The 16,803-nt window shown below is 41.4% G+C and overlaps 1 protein-coding gene across 2 annotated transcripts in view; it reads left to right on the plus strand.

Annotated features, from left to right (window-relative positions):
* The first annotated feature begins 7,110 nt into the window (after positions 1–7,110).
* Positions 7,111–16,803, plus strand: part of cpne1 (copine I) — a 46,387-nt gene continuing 36,694 nt past the window's right edge. The window contains exon 1 of one of the 2 annotated variants that reach the window (XM_034164512.1): positions 7,111–7,254. The gene's annotated coding sequence lies outside the window, so the exon portion shown is untranslated. Of the gene's footprint in view, positions 7,267–16,803 lie in introns of both variants that reach the window. The other variant, XM_034164521.1, reaches the window with a different exon arrangement.

Here is a 16,803-nt window from a genome sequence, read left to right on the forward strand (position 1 = left end):
TGTTATAACAGATCAATCAGTCGCTCCGCGAGGCGTCATAACATCTGATACGGTTAGCAGCTCGGTGCGGTGTCACAACAGATCAATCAGTCACCCCGCGAGGTGTCATAACATCCAATCGGTTTGCGGCTTGGTGCAGTGTCATAACGCAACAATCAGTCGCTCCGTGAGGCGTCATATTAGACGGTATTGCTTAAATTTTCATTGTTACGCAGATGATACCCAGTTTTATCTATCCATGAAGCCAGAGGACACACACCAATTAGCTAAACTGCAGGATTGTCTTACAGACATAAAGACATGGATGACCTCTAATTTCCTGCTTTTAAACTCAGATAAAACTGAAGTTATTGTACTTGGCCCCACAAATCTTAGAAACATGGTGTCTAACCAGATCCTTACTCTGGATGGCATTACCCTGACCTCTAGTAATACTGTGAGAAATCTTGGAGTCATTTTTGATCAGGATATGTCATTCAAAGCGCATATTAAACAAATATGTAGGACTGCTTTTTTGCATTTACGCAATATCTCTAAAATCAGAAAGGTCTTGTTTCAGAGTGATGCTGAAAAACTAATTCATGCATTTATTTCCTCTAGGCTGGACTATTGTAATTCATTATTATCAGGTTGTCCTAAAAGTTCCCTAAAAAGCCTTCAGTTAATTCAAAATGCTGCAGCTAGAGTACTGACGGGGACTAGAAGGAGAGAGCATATCTCACCCATATTGGCCTCTCTTCATTGGCTTCCTGTTAATTCTAGAATAGAATTTAAAATTCTTCTTCTTACTTATAAGGTTTTGAATAATCAGGTCCCATCTTATCTTAGGGACCTCGTAGTACCATATCACCCCAATAGAGCGCTTCGCTCTCAGACTGCAGGCTTACTTGTAGTTCCTAGGGTTTGTAAGAGTAGAATGGGAGGCAGAGCCTTCAGCTTTCAGGCTCCTCTCCTGTGGAACCAGCTCCCAATTCAGATCAGGGAGACAGACACCCTCTCTACTTTTAAGATTAGGCTTAAAACTTTCCTTTTTGCTAAAGCTTATAGTTAGGGCTGGATCAGGTGACCCTGAACCATCCCTTAGTTATGCTGCTATAGACGTAGACTGCTGGGGGGTTCCCATGATGCACTGTTTCTTTCTCTTTTTGCTCTGTATCCACCACTCTGCATTTAATCATTAGTGATCGATCTCTGCTCCCCTCCACAGCATGTCTTTTTCCTGGTTCTCTCCCTCAGCCCCAACCAGTCCCAGCAGAAGACTGCCCCTCCCTGAGCCTGGTTCTGCTGGAGGTTTCTTCCTGTTAAAAGGGAGTTTTTCCTTCCCACTGTAGCCAAGTGCTTGCTCACAGGGGGTCGTTTTGACCGTTGGGGTTTTACATAATTATTGTATGGCCTTGCCTTACAATATAAAGCGCCTTGGGGCAACTGTTTGTTGTGATTTGGCGCTATATAAAAAAATTGATTGAAATTGATTGATTGATAACATCCGACCGGTTAGCGGCTCAGTGCGGTGTCATAACGCAACAATCAGTCGCTCCGTGAGGCGTCATAACATCCGACCCGTTAGCGGCTGTGTGCGGTGTAATAACAGATCAATCAGTCGCTCCGCGAGGTGTCATAACATCCAATCGGTTAGCGGCTTGGTGCAGTGTCATAACGCAACAATCAGTCGCTCCGTGAGGTGTCATAACATCCGACCCGTTAGAGGCTGTGTGCGGTGTTATAACAGATCAATCAGTCGCTCCGCGAGGCGTCATAACATCCAACCGGTTAGCGGCTCGGTGCGGTGTCATAACGCAACAATCAGTCGCTCCGTGAGGTGTCATAACATCCGACCCGTTAGAGGCTGTGTGCGGTGTTATAACAGATCAATCAGTCGCTCCGCGAGGCGTCATAACATCCGATCGGTTAGAGGCTCGGTGCGGTGTTACAACAGATCAGTCAGTCTTTCCGCGAGGCATCATAACATCCGATCGGTTAGCGGGTCGGTGCTGTGTCATAACAGATCAATCAGTCGCTCCGCGAGGCATCATAACATCCGATCGGTTAGCGGCTCGGTGCGGTGTTACAACAGATCAGTCAGTCTTTCCGCGAGGCGTCATAACATCCGATCGGTTAGCGGCTCGGTGCTGTGTCATAACAGATCAATCAGTCGCTCCGCGAGGCGTCATAACATCCGATCGGTTAGCGGCTCGGTGCGGTGTCATAACAGATCCCTCGCTCCATGAGGAGTCACAACATCAAGCCTGGTTCACATGACAAGATAATTAGGTCAATATTGGACCCGATCTTCCCCTTCCGACAATCTTAAGGACGCCCTGACAATCGTGATCACGCTAAACATAATCTCTTCAGATAGATATTCCTGCCGTGTGTGGTGTCTCTGGAACATGTGACATGCAGCCAATCAGAAAGCGAGGTGTCTGACCTGGGAATGTTTGTGTGTGAAATCTGTTTGTGTGTTATTTTTACCATGTGGCTGACACCACACACTGTACAACTAAACCTGTCAGATCTATGATTTGTTTTTAATCTCCACGTGTGGGGTCTCTGAGGTTTTGTAAACCTACAGATAATTTCAAAATCCTGCGGTCAACAACACTGTGATATAACCGGTCGCCAGTAGATAGCAGTGTTCTATGCATTTTGACGCCGGTTATATCACACGGCCTGAATCACAATTTAACCGACTTTTCATCTTTTGGAGAAACAACCTGAGCTTCTGCTGGCATTTTTACATAAAACAAACACAATAACAACGTCTATAAACCCAGAGAATATATTCACTAGAGTTTTAGGCACAATATAGGGGAGGTGATGATCTAGTGGTTAAGGTGTTGGGCTTGAGTCCAGAAGATCTTGGGCTCAAATCCCCACCTGATTGGAAAATCACTAAGGGCCCTTGGGCAAGGCCTTTAATCCTGTATTGCTCCTGGTGTGTAGTGAGCGCCTTGTATCGCAGCACACTGACATCGAGGTGAATGTGAGGCATAATTGTAAAACGCTTTGAGCGTCTGATGCAGATGGAAAAGCCTGATATAAATTCAGTCCATTTAATATACAAAGAGTTTAATGCTGTTGTCCGTGTGGAGCCTGATCAGAGCGTCTCAAATGCATTTCTTCTGTTGTGAACTTTTACCCAGAATGCACTGTGCACACACCATGTTCACACTAAAACCTTTAAAATTAGTCCAATACTTTCAAACTAAAACATATATCTGATATTTTCACTTTACAAAACTTCAGATGTGACAATAATTTAAATAACTTGTCCGAAAATAGTTTGGTTAAACTTTTAACGATAAGTTAAAACTGTGCCTCTGGGTGACTTGGGTGATATTGCCACTGTACGAGGGCTGTCAATAAAGTATAGGTCCTTTTCATTTTTTTCAAAAACTATATGGATTTCATTCATATGTTTTTACGTCAGACATGCTTGAACCCTCATGCGCATGCGTGAGTTTTTCCACGCCTGTCGGTGACGTCATTCGCCTGTGAGCACTCCTTGTGGGAGGAGTCGTCCAGCCCCTCGTCGGAATTCCTTTGTCTGAGAAGTTGTTGAGAGACTGGCGCTTTGTTTGATCAAAATTTTTTCTAAACCTGTTAGACACATCGAAGTGGACACGGTTCGAAAAATTAAGCTGGTTTTCTGTGAAAATTTTAACAGCTGATGAGAGATTTTGAAGTGATACTATCGCTTTAAGGACTTCCCACGGTGCGAGACGTTGTGCAGCGCTCCCAGGCACCGTCATCAGCCTGTTTCAAGCTGAAAACCTCCACATTTCAGGCTCTATTGATCCAGGACATCGTGAGAGAACAGAGAAGTTTCAGAAGAAGTCGGTTTCAGTATTTTATCCGGATATTCCACTGTTAAAGGAGATTTTTTTAATGAAAGACGTGCGGACGGATTGCAGCGTCGGCTCGCAGCCGCTGCGACGCTCCGCCACAGGAAAAACACCTCTGTTGGAAGCCTTAAGGACAAGTTGGAACATGTCCAGCTGTTAAACAATTTCTCATATACTCACTCCACTGAAAGCCATCAAAAGCCGCCTGGATTTTACAAATGGTTATCAACACGGAGGTGTTTTTCGTGTGGGTCCGGGTCCGTGCGTCGGGATGCAGCCGGCGCGGTGCGGCGGCACACGAAAAACACCTCCGTGTTGATAACCATTTGTAAAATCCAGGCGGCTTTTGATGGCTCTCAGTGGAGTGAGTATATGAGAAATTGTTTAACAGCTGGACATGTTCCAACTTGTCCTTAAGGCTTCCAACAGAGGTGTTTTTCCTGTGGCGGAGCGTCGCAGCGGCTGCGAGCCGACGCTGCAATCCGTCCGCACGTCTTTCATTAAAAAAATCTCCTTTAACAGTGGAATATCCGGATAAAATGCTGAAACCGACTTCTTCTGAAACTTCTCTGTTCTCTCACGACGTCCTGGATCAATAGAGCCTGAAATGTGGAGGTTTTCAGCTTGAAATAGGCTGACGACGGCACCTGAGAGCGCTGCACGACGTCTCACACCTTGGGAAGTCCTTAAAGCGACAGTATCACCTCAAAATTTCTCATCAGCCGTTAAAATTTTCACTATAAACCAGCTTAATTTTTCGAACCGTGTCCACTTCGATGTGTCTCACAGGTTTAGAAAAAAATTTTGATCAAACAAAGCGCCAGTCTCTCAGCAACTTCTCAGACAAAGGAATTCCAACGAGGGGCTGGACGACTCCTCCCACAAGGAGTGCTCACAGGCGAATGACATCACCGACAGGCGTGGAAAAACTCACGCATGCGCACGAGGGTTCAAGCATGTCTGACGTAAAAACATATGAATGAAATCCATATAGTTTTTGAAAAAAATAAAACGGACCTATACTTTATTGACAGACCTCGTATTAGTATGGGGTCAAAAGAAATGAGCTTTTTTCTTTTCTATGACCAGTTCTCCTTTGTCTGCAGAGGATAGAGCGGTTTATGCTAGAACTAGCACTTATCTGTTTGTAGAAGATAGAACTGTGCATCTACTGCAAAAATCTATGTCTGCAAAAATGTTTGTGGACTAAAACTTATTGGAAGATAATTTGTCCGATGATGGTTTTCAGAGTTATCTGAAAAGCTAATCTGATAATGAAAACATTATCTTTGATAATTAGCGGTTAGCGGATTAGCGGAACTGTGCCCACCACTGGAAGTCACACTGTCAGCAGAGGCGCGCCTCACCTTATTTAACGTCAGTGTGTGTGCATGCTGTTCTGTGTGTCGGACACACACACACACACACACACACACACACACACACACACACACACACTCTCTCTCTTTCTCTCTCTCTCTCTGTAGCTCCCACAAACATTTTTCCAGTTTAATCCGTTTAACAGCGTCCTGAATAAACTGTCCCTGTGTGTCTCCATGTCATGTCCAGTTGTCTGTAGTATCATTTCTTTCCTGTGTTCATGTTGTCTGATGTGACATCGTGGGGAATCTCTGCTCAAAGGGCCTATTTACATGAAATTGCATATTTAAATGGGGCGTGGCCTGGGAGGGGTTTGGTTCCACGCTCAGCTCCACGTTCAGTGGGATGTACAAATCGGATATGCGTAGATTCATGCCTATGCACACTTTGATACATCTGGATATTTGTACTTAGGCCACATTAAGTGTTTTGGTGAACACCAACTTTTAGTAGAAAGTCCACACAAGTCTTTGTACATGAGGCTGCTGACTTTTTGTCCTCTTTGGTGCTGCTTGACCACACAGCCAGGTGTGAGTCCACCCTCTTGCTTCGCTATATCTGACTCTATGGTGGTGATATTTCCACGTCTTCTGTGCACTGCTGGAAAATGCTTTTTTAAATTATTATCATTAATTCATTTTTTTATACTGCCTTCATAGTTTTTTGTTTCCAGAGAATAAATAAATTTAATGATAAATTTTCTGCAGAAATTTATCATTAAATGATACTGAAATTGTAACTGATACAAAATTTCCTGGTGTTATTATTGATGATAAACTGTGCTGTAAAATACTTATTAATTTTGTTAAATCTAAAATCTCAAAAGCCATTGCAGTTTTGCATAAAGTGTGAAATTTCATTTTCCAACACTCATTAAGTATTTTATATCATTCATTGCTTGTTCCATATATGACCTACTGCATTGAAGTTTGGAGAAATACATATAAAACTAATACTAATCCAGTATTTTTGTTGCAAAAGAAAGCTATAAGAATTATTTGTAACAAATCACTTTGCAAGCCAACGAATCCATTGTTTGCTTGTTTCATATTCTAAAATTCTGCGACTTGGTTGATTACATTACAAAGTTAAAAATAAACTGCTGTCACAACAAGTCCAGGATCTGTTTAAACTGAGGAACTCCAGTTATAACTTGAGAGGATTTTTTTTTTTTTTTTTTTGAGAAATTGAAGATCCAAACGACTGCAAAGAGCCACAGTCTCTGTTAAAGAGGTTAACATCTGGAACAACTGTCCTGACAACATTAAAGTACTTGTTACTTTAGGAGGCATTACAAGAATTATACAATTTCTTGTTATAATTGAAGACTTGGGTTTATTTGTTTTTGTTATTGCTTCTGGGATTGTGTGTTGTGTAACAGTGTTTGGTTGGTTGTATTCTGAAAATTGTGTTTATGGTGGCATGCTTGTGTAACTTTATATAATATTTATTTTTAGTATAATGTGTGGGCATTGATAAGCTTTGCTTCTGCCCTCACCCTTTCGGCCACACAGGATCTTTGTAAAGTTATGTTTTTTTTGTTGTTGTTGAATTGTGTGCCGAAAACCATTCATTCATTCATTCATAAATTCTTCAGGCAAGTACTGTGATTTAATGATTATTAAATCTACTGATCAGCTTTTGTTTGGAAATGGCTGAATTTACATGTTCAAAAGCAACAATCTTAAAAAAAAAAAAGTGTAACCTGTTTCTGTCCAGTCTGCATTTCGGAAGTAGAAAAACACACTTTCATGAGCGCAGGTATTTTATTTTGAAGGAGTCGCACCAGAAGTGGTGCGGTTGCCGCGAACCTTACAGTGCTTGTTGTGGCTGTAGTGGGCGAGACTGACAGCGGCTCTGTCCAATAAGAGCGAGACACGTCCTATTAGGTACTGGCAGAACCGGACCGAGCCGTGTTCTCTCTGGTAGCGCCTTACGGATTCCGAGGAGCCTCGGTGGCGTGACTGCACTGTTGATCCGGATTCTGTGCACGCGTCAGCTGTCGCAGTGTTTGCTGGGAGTTTTGACGGTGAGAACGAAGGTGGTCTCGCGCACGGTGTGAGTGTTTGACGCTGCTGTCAGGCGGAAGCTAAAAACTTTTAGACTATGTGGCAACCGCGATGCTAGTTTTTGCATTTTTTTTGTATTTAAATTGTACTTTAAATTTAATATCACAGTGTAAGCCTGCTTGACGACGTGTTTGTTGGTGTAGTTTATAGAGATGAAAAAAATACGATTGGCTATCGAGTTCCTTTCCGCGATATTTTCGTCCGCCATCTTGGGAGGGGATTTTTATGAAAAAAAGCGACCCGCAGCTAAGTCCAATAAGTTTTTATCTTTCATCAGGATGCGTAAATAAATAAATAAAAATAAAATAAACTAACAGAAAAGCATTAAAGTGCTAAAGGAGATAAACTGGCATCTAAAAGTCAAATGTTTAAATGTACTTAGAAGGTTGAAAGTTGTTTGCTTGGTAAATGGACTGCATTGATACAGCGCTTTTCCGTCTGCATCGGATGCTCAAAGCGCTTTTAACGGCACGTCTTGGTGGGCTGTGATTGTTAAAGTAACAATAAACAGGCTTTTATGAAGCATTCTCAGCCTCATTTTCTAAAGGGAAAAAGTAAGTCTCAGGCTGCTGCTTTGCATTTAACATTTGTTCACCACAGCAGATCCCAGGGGGGTCTGCATGTTGATTTGGCACAAGTTTTACACCAGATCCCCTTCTTGATGCAGCACCACTGGAACCATGTGGCCCTGCCCTCATTCTGTAAGGAAAAAGACCTGACTTTAATTGATCAAACTATTGTTTAATATGTATATGTCACAATCATGAACAAGTGAAGCTTGTCAGTGTCTCACCATGTCATTTAGGTCCTTCAGACTCGGTGCTGTTGCCCAACAGGGTGCCGGTGGAAATTGGGCTACTGCTGGGCGAAGACGATGAAGAGGAGGAGGAAAACGTTGCCACGAACAGCGGGAGAAGAAGAAAACTAGAAGGGTGGAAATGAGAGTGGGAACTTTGAATGTTGGTACTATGACTGGTAAAGGGAGAGAGCTGGCTGATACGATGAGAGGAGAAAGGTAGACATATTGTGTGTGCAAGAGACCAAGTGGAAGGGAAGTAAGAGCAGGAGCATCGGCGGTGGGTACAAGTTGTTGTACCATGGTGAGAACAGGAAGAGAAATGGTGTTGGGGTCATTTTAAAGGAAGAGTATGTTAAAAGTGTGTTGGAGGTTAAGCGAGTGTCTGACAGGGTGATGACTGTGAAGTTGGAAATTGAAGGGGTGATGATGAATATCATCAGTGCATATGCCCCACAGGTAGGTTGTGAGATGAAGGAGAAAGAAGATTTCTGGAGTGTGTTAGATGAGGTGGTGGAGTGTGAACCCAAGCATGAAAGAGTGGTGATAGGAGCAGACTTCAATGGGCATGTTGGTGAAGGGAACAGAGGTGATGAGGAAGTAATGGGTAGATATGGTATCAAGGATAGGAATGGGGAAGGACAGATGGTAGTTGATTTTGCAAAAAGGATGGAAATGGCTGTGGTGAATACCTACTTTAAGAAAAGGGAGGAGCACAGGGTAACATATAAGAGTGGAGGAAGGTGCACACAGGTGGACTACATTCTTTATAGGAGATGCAAGCTAAAAGAAATCACAGACTGTAAGGTGGTAGCAGGAGAGTGTGTCACTAGACAGCATAGGATGGTTGTTTGTAGGATGACTTTAGAGGTAAAGAAGAAGAAGAGAGTGAGAGCTCAACAAACGATCAGATGGTGGAAGGAGGAAGACTGTTGTGTGAAATTTAGCGAGCAGGTGAGAGAAGCACTGGTTGGAGGGGAAGCAATTTTGGACAACTGGAAAAGTACTGCAGATGTGGTGAGGGAGACAGCTAGGGCAGTACTGGGTATGACATCTGGACAGTGGAAGGAAGACAAGGAGACTTGGTGGTGGAATGAAGAGGTCCAGGAAAGCATAACGAGAAAGAGGTTGGCGAAAAAGTTTTTGTGATAGTCGGAGAGATGAAGAAAGTAGACAGGAGTACAAGGAGATGCAGCGTAAGGCAAAAAGAGAAGTGGTAAAAGCGAAGGAAAAGGCATGACATTGTGATCTGTAGTGAGAGTAGGGGGTGGAGATATGCTCTGGAGAGAAAGGGAATGAAAGTCAGTAGGAGTCAGACTGAGTACATGTGTGTGAATGGGAGGGAGCCCAGTGGAATAGTGTAGTTACAAGGAGTAGAAGTGGTGAAAGTGCAGTCTCATTGAGGTTTCAAATCCTGCAAAACCTCGGAGAGGTCACTGTGCTGCGAGATCTCAGTAACATTGAGAACTGCATTGAGACGCTCTGATCACACTGCACTTTAATCGCTGCACACAGACAACACCATTAACATCGCAACATAAAACTATTTTTATATTGTGCCTAAAACTCTCATGAATATATTCTCTGGGTTTATAGATGTTGTTATTGCGTTTGTTTTATGTAAACATGTGAGAATCACAGTCTGTCTCTCCGTTATTTTCAATGGGAGCTGCTGTGAGCTACAATCACTTCCTGATCATGTCGTTCTGGGGTAAAGTGAAGTTTGCTCTTTAACGTCTTGATTATTGTTCTTTACAACACTGTTTGTCCTCTTTGTTCCAGACTAATATATATATAATATGTCTGAAATTCAGTTTGCGCTTACTAAATTCCACGCAGATTAAACGTAGCAGACACGGATTATTTGTTATAATTGTTTTAGCAAGTTTTCAGGGTATCATGCAGCAGTCTCTTATTAACGTGATGAAAAGCATAACAAATGATGTTTTTGTAGTATATTCATTTACAGTTGTCGTCATGTGGATTCTCTGTTTTAACTGCAGCGACTCTCTGGCGTGCAAGGGATTATGGGATACGTGAAAACCCCGAATACTCGCCACCTTTTTGAGCATTTTCCTTATTTTGCCTTTCAGCTGACCCCCTAATTACAGCCCTCTTAACCCCTGCCACTTTAAGCATTTTTTTAAATGTAGATGTAAATTAATATTCAGAGTTTTTGACCTACTGTCAGAGTTGACAGTCGGGCTGTACAATATGGACAAATGATCATATCTCAATATTGTCATATCAGTATGATATACGATATGACTATGATTTGACACAAAGTGCCGCAACAGTGAAAATTAAACCTTCTTAAACAAAACAGTAATAATACCACACTCATTTTACACATCATAAGGTTAGGATACTGTGCCCTCCAAAAGTATTGGAACACCTGGAGTTTCACACATTTTAACTTGTCATTTGAAATACAAAAAAATAAAAATTCCTTAAATTATCTTCCTCAAACTGAAAGCAAATCTCTAAAACTTGATATAATAATCAGTTTTATTGCCAGTTTTCTTTAGACAAGTCAGGGGATGGAAACATGAACATTTCCAAGTCACTGAATGTAAATAAAGTCTTGGACTTTATTTACATCAGTTATGAAGAAATACAAAAGTTTCTTTCACCATAACATCAACTCTAGTCTTTCATCTCAAATGTACTTTCTGACAGTGCAGTTGAGCATAGGGGGCCCCTCCCTATGCTGTGATTTAACCAGCATTGGTTGGGGGGGGATTTCTCTTTCCATGTTGTTTTTTTTTTTTTTTTTTTTTTTTTTTTTTTTATAAAGGACATGTCACACATTAAATGACCCAGTTAGTAACAGAACTGGCCTTCAAAATGCAGGAAATAGTGTTTCAAAGGGTTATAAATTTCAAATTTTTCTTAGGGGGATGCTCCCGGACCCCCCTACAATACTTGCTCTTGTAACACTTGTCGTGCGGCTGTTCCCTCGCTAAGTTCCCCCTATGATGTGAAAATGTCCTGGTGAGAACCCTGTACAGTAAAGCTCCTCCCATATTTGGCATGTCTTACATTCTGTAGTCAGGACCAGTGATCAGTCAGTTACTCCCCCCCCCCCCCCCCCCCCCCACAGCTGCAACCGCTGGTCCAAGGAACAAACTGAGCCCTCACAGAGGTCAACGGGGTAAATCAGAGGTCACCAGGATGTCTTGGTAGATAAAGATCACTCAAGTAGCCACAAACTGAAGAGACAAAATGTCTGTGACCCCAAGTAACATCAAAGGCAACGGCCAACAAAATTTCCATTACAGAGACGTCTTAGATGTTTCATCCCAACAAGCTGTATTATTCCATGTGTTTGTAATACCACAACCAGCTGCATCAAGCAGACTCTGATTGAAAGGACGCGTTGCACCAAAACCATTACAATTTAGATTTATTGACCATCCGATGATCCACCGGCATTACTTCTAGATTTATTGGTCCCCGTAGGGAAATTTGTCTTCAGACTGTACAATACATTTTACATAATAATAATTTGGTAAGATTGTAATTCACGTCGGCAGTAATGACACCCAGTTACGCCAATCGGAGGTCACTAAAATTAACATTGAATCAGTGTGTAACTTTGCAAAAACAATGCCGGACTCTGTAGTTTTCTCTGGGCCCCTCCCCATTCGGACCGGGAGTGACATGTTTAGCCGCATGTTCTCCTTGAATTGCTGGCTGTCTGAGTGGTGTCCAAAAAATGAGGTGGGCTTCATAGATAATTGGCAAAGCTTCTGGGGAAAACCTGGTCTTGTTAAGAGAGACGGCATCCATCCCACTTTGGATGGAGCAGCTCTCATTTCTAGAAATCTGGCCAATTTTCTTAAATCCTCCAAACCGTGACTATCCAGGGTTGGGACCAGGAAGCAGAGTTGTAGTCTTACACACCTCTCTGCAGCTTCTCTCCCCCTGCCATCCCCTCATTACCCAATCCCCGTAGAGACGGTGCCTGCTCCCAGACCACCAATAACCAGTAAAAATCTATTTAAGCATAAAAATTCAAAAAGAAAAAATAATATAGCACCTTCAACTGCACCACAGACTAAAACAGTTAAATGTGGTCTATTAAACATTAGGTCTCTCTCTTCTAAGTCCCTGTTAGTAAATGATATAATAATTGATCAACATATTGATTTATTCTGCCTTACAGAAACCTGGTTACAGCAGGATGAATATGTTAGTTTAAATGACTCAACACCCCCGAGTCACACTAACTGCCAGAACGCTCGTAGCACGGGCCGAGGCGGAGGATTAGCAGCAATCTTCCATTCCAGCTTATTAATTAATCAAAAACCCAGACAGAGCTTTAATTCATTTGAAAGCTTGACTCTTAGTCTTGTCCATCCAAATTGGAAGTCCCAAAAACCAGTTTTATTTGTTATTATCTATCGTCCACCTGGTCGTTACTGTGAGTTTCTCTGTGAATTTTCAGACCTTTTGTCTGACTTAGTGCTTAGCTCAGATAAGATAATTATAGTGGGCGATTTTAACATCCACACAGATGCTGAGAATGACAGCCTCAACACTGCATTTAATCTATTATTAGACTCATTTGGCTTTGCTCAAAATGTAAATGAGTCCACCCACCACTTTAATCATATCTTAGATCTTGTTCTGACTTATGGTATGGAAATAGAAGACTTAACAGTATTCCCTGAAAACTCCCTTCTGTCTGATCATTTCTTAATAACATTTACATTTACTCTGATGGACTACCCAGCAGTGGGGAATAAGTTTCATTACACTAGAAGTCTTTCAGAAAGCGCTGTAACTAGGTTTAAGGATATGATTCCTTCTTTGTTCTCTAATGCCATATACCAACACAGTGCAGAGTAGCTACCCAAACTCTGAGTGAGATTCTCGTCAGTAGTTTTCATCCTCATTGAGCACAACATTGGATGCTGTAGCTCCTCTGAAAAAGAGAGCCTTAAATCAGAAGTGCCTGACTCCATGGTATAACTCACAAACTCGCAGCTTAAAGCAGATAACCCATAAGTTGGAGAGGAAATGGCGTCTCACTAATTTAGAAGATCTTCACTTAGCCTGGAAAAAGAGTCTGTTGCTCTATAAAAAAGCCCTCCGTAAAGCTAGGACATCTTACTACTCATCACTAATTGAAGAAAACAAGAACAACCCCAGGTTTCTTTTCAGCAATGTAGCCAGGCTGACAGAGTCAGAGCTGTATTGAGCCGAGTATTCCTTTAACTTTAACTAGTAATGACTTCATGACTTTTTTTGCTAATAAAATTTTAACTATTAGAGAAAAAAATTACTCATAACCATCCCAAAGACATATCGTTCTCTTTGGCTGCTTTCAGTGATGCTGGTATTTGGTTAGACTCTTTCTCTCCGATTGTTCTGAGTTATTTTCATTAGTTACTTCCTCCAAACCATCAACATGTCTATTAGACCCCATTCCTACCAGTCTGCTCAAGGAAGCCCTACCATTAATTAATGCTTCGATTTTAAGTATGATCAATCTATCTTTATTAGTTGGCTATGTACCACAGGCTTTTAAGGTGGCAGTAATTAAACCATTACTTAAAAAGCCATCACTTGACCCAGCTGTCTTAGCTAATTATAGGCCAATCTCCAACCTTCCTTTTCTCTCAAAAATTCTTGAAAGGGTAGTTGTAAAACAGCTAACTGATCATCTGCAGAGGAATGGTCTATTTGAAGAGTTTGTCAGGTTTTAGAATTCATCATAGTACAGAAACAGCATTAGTGAAGGTTACATATGATCTTCTTATGGCCTCAGACAGTGGACTCATCTCTGTGCTTGTTCTGTTAGACCTCAGTGCTGCTTTTGATACTGTTGACCATAAAATTTTATTACAGAGATTAGAGCATGCCATAGATATTAAAGGCACTGCGCTGCGGTGGTTTGAATCATATTTATCTAATAGATTACAATTTGTTCATGTAAATGGGGAATCTTCTTCACAGACTAAGGTTAATTATGGAGTTCCACAAGGTTCTGTGCTAGGACCAATTTTATTCACTTTATACATGCTTCCCTTAGGCAGTATTATTAGACAGCATTGCTTAAATTTTCATTGTTACGCAGATGATACCCAGCTTTATCTATCCATGAAGCCAGAGGGGACACACCAATTAGCTAAACTGCAGGATTGTCTTACAGACATAAAGACATGGATGACCTCGAATTTCCTGCTTTTAAACTCAGATAAAACTGAAGTTATTGTACTTGGCCCCACAAATCTTAGAAACATGGTGTCTAACCAGATCCTTACTCTGGATGGCATTACCCTGACCTCTAGTAATACTGTGAGAAATCTTGGAGTCATTTTTGATCAGGATATGTCCTTCAATGTGCATATTAAGCAAATATGTAGGACTGCTTTTTTGCATTTGTGCAATAGCTCTAAAATTAGAAAGGTCTTGTCTCAGTGATGCTGAAAAACTAATTCATGCATTTATTTCCTCTAGGCTGGACTATTGTAATTCATTATCAGGTTGTCCTAAAAGTTCCCTGAAAAGCCTTCAGTTAATTCAAAATGCTGCAGCTAGAGTACTGACGGGGACTATAAGGAGAGAGCATATTTCACCCATATTGGCCTCTCTTCATTGGCTTCCTGTTAATTCTAGAATAGAATTTAAAATTCTTCTTCTTACTTATAAGGTTTTGAATAATCAGGTCCCATCTTATCTTAGGGACCTCATAGTACCATATCACCCCAATAGAGCACTTCGTTCTCAGACTGCAGGCTTACTTGTAGTTCCTAGGGTTTGTAAGAGTAGAATGGGAGGCAGAGCCTTCAGCTTTCAGGCTCCTCTCCTGTGGAACCAGCTCCCAATTCAGATCAGGGAGACAGACACCCTCTCTACTTTTAAGATTAGGCTTAAAACTTTCCTTTTTGCTAAAGCTTATAGTTAGGGCTGGATCAGGTGACCCTGAACCATCCCTTAGTTATGCTGCTATAGACTTAGACTGCTGGGGGGTTCCCATGATGCACTGAGTGTTTTACTCTTTTTGCTCTGTGGGTGATTCTTTAACTACGGGCACTATTGGCCTTGTAAATGTAATTTCCACCACACCATTGCCTTACAATATAAAGTGCCTTGGGGCAACTGTTTGTTGTGATTTGGCACTATATACATGTGCTCTGATGTTACTGTTTATCTCCATAGAAACTACCCACACAATCTTTCATACAAACTTTTTAAAGGGACATTATTGTTGTGGTGGAAATTACGGCAATAGTGTGGGACAACTACATTTTGTTTAAAAAAAATCACAACAGTTGTATGACATTGAATACCCCAGTTATGTTTTGATTATTTTACTGGTATTTTATTCAGAGATATTTTAAAACATTAGAAAAAACGTTTGTTTACTATTCATTTTTATCATTGAAGATCATAAGTCTGGTTGTGGGACAAGCACAAAACGGCAATATTTGCATATAATGATGCTGAAAAAAGGTGAAAAAGTCATCATAGACTACTAGGACAAATTTCTTCAAACACTTTCATTGTAAAGATAACTATAAAAGTGTGAAATTTCCCCTTTTTTCTTTTTTTCATAAAATATGATCAAGGGACATAAAAGTGCCCGTAGTCTAAGAATCACCCATGTATGCACCACTCTGCATTTAATCATTAGTGATTGATCTCTGCTCCCCTCCACAGCATGTCTTTTTCCTGGTTCTCTCCCTCAGCCCCAACCAGTCCCAGCAGAAGACTGCCCCTCCCTGAGCCTGGTTCTGCTGGAGGTTTCTTCCTGTTAAAAGGGAGTATTTCCTTCCCACTGTCGCCAAGTGCTTGCTCACAGGGGGTCGTTTTCACGTTGGGGTTTTTTGTAATTATTGTATGGCCTTGCCTTACAATATAAAGCGCCTTGGGGCAACTGTTTGTTGTGATTTGGCGCTATATGAATAAATTTGATTTGATAAGACAGACAACGCAATAAATGCAATAGCACATCACGGGACAGACAACAATTTCACAGTAGCACAGCACAAGATAGACAACACAGACATCCACAGTAACACTGATAACAGCAGTACAATGGCAGACCGACTGGTCAGTGGGGCTTGCTGTTAAGGTCCTCTATAGCTGCAGGGATCAGGCTCCTCCTGAGGTGAGTCCTCCTAAACTTAATGCTTCTGTATCTGCGCCCTGAAGGAAGTGGAGTGATGAATTGGTGGACTGGATGAGTGGTGTCTTGTATTATAGAGTTTGCAATATGAATAATGGATCTGTTGTTTAATTCTATGAGGTTAGGTGTAGAGAGTCTGATGATAGTTTGTGTACTTTGCCGGCATTACTTTGTGCACTTCCATGACTGGTTTCAAAGTATACGGCATTCACAACAAACGGCTACGGAGGCGTTCGAAAACAAAGTACTCGGTGTTCCTGACAGTTGATGTTGCAACTAGAAGGATCCCAGTGTGCTCTTCAGTGGAACGTAGCTGATAACGTTAAGAACTGAGGCATACATTAATTCCAAAGTTGACATAAGTGTGATGTTGTGTTCTGACGACTCGTTTTTAAAGTAGACCTGCATTGAAATAAATGCAGTCAGATCTTTGGACCAAAAAATGACTTACATTTACACATAAGAGCCTTCTGAATGTAGTAAAGTAAATCTGCAAGCCCAGATCTGTCATTCAACATTTTTAAATCTTCATTTAAAAATGACAAATTTACAGCTAAAATTTGGCCCTCCGCA

Source organism: Thalassophryne amazonica, chromosome 3 (assembly GCF_902500255.1).
Source record: "Thalassophryne amazonica chromosome 3, fThaAma1.1, whole genome shotgun sequence".
NCBI classification, from domain to species: Eukaryota; Metazoa; Chordata; class Actinopteri; order Batrachoidiformes; family Batrachoididae; genus Thalassophryne; species Thalassophryne amazonica.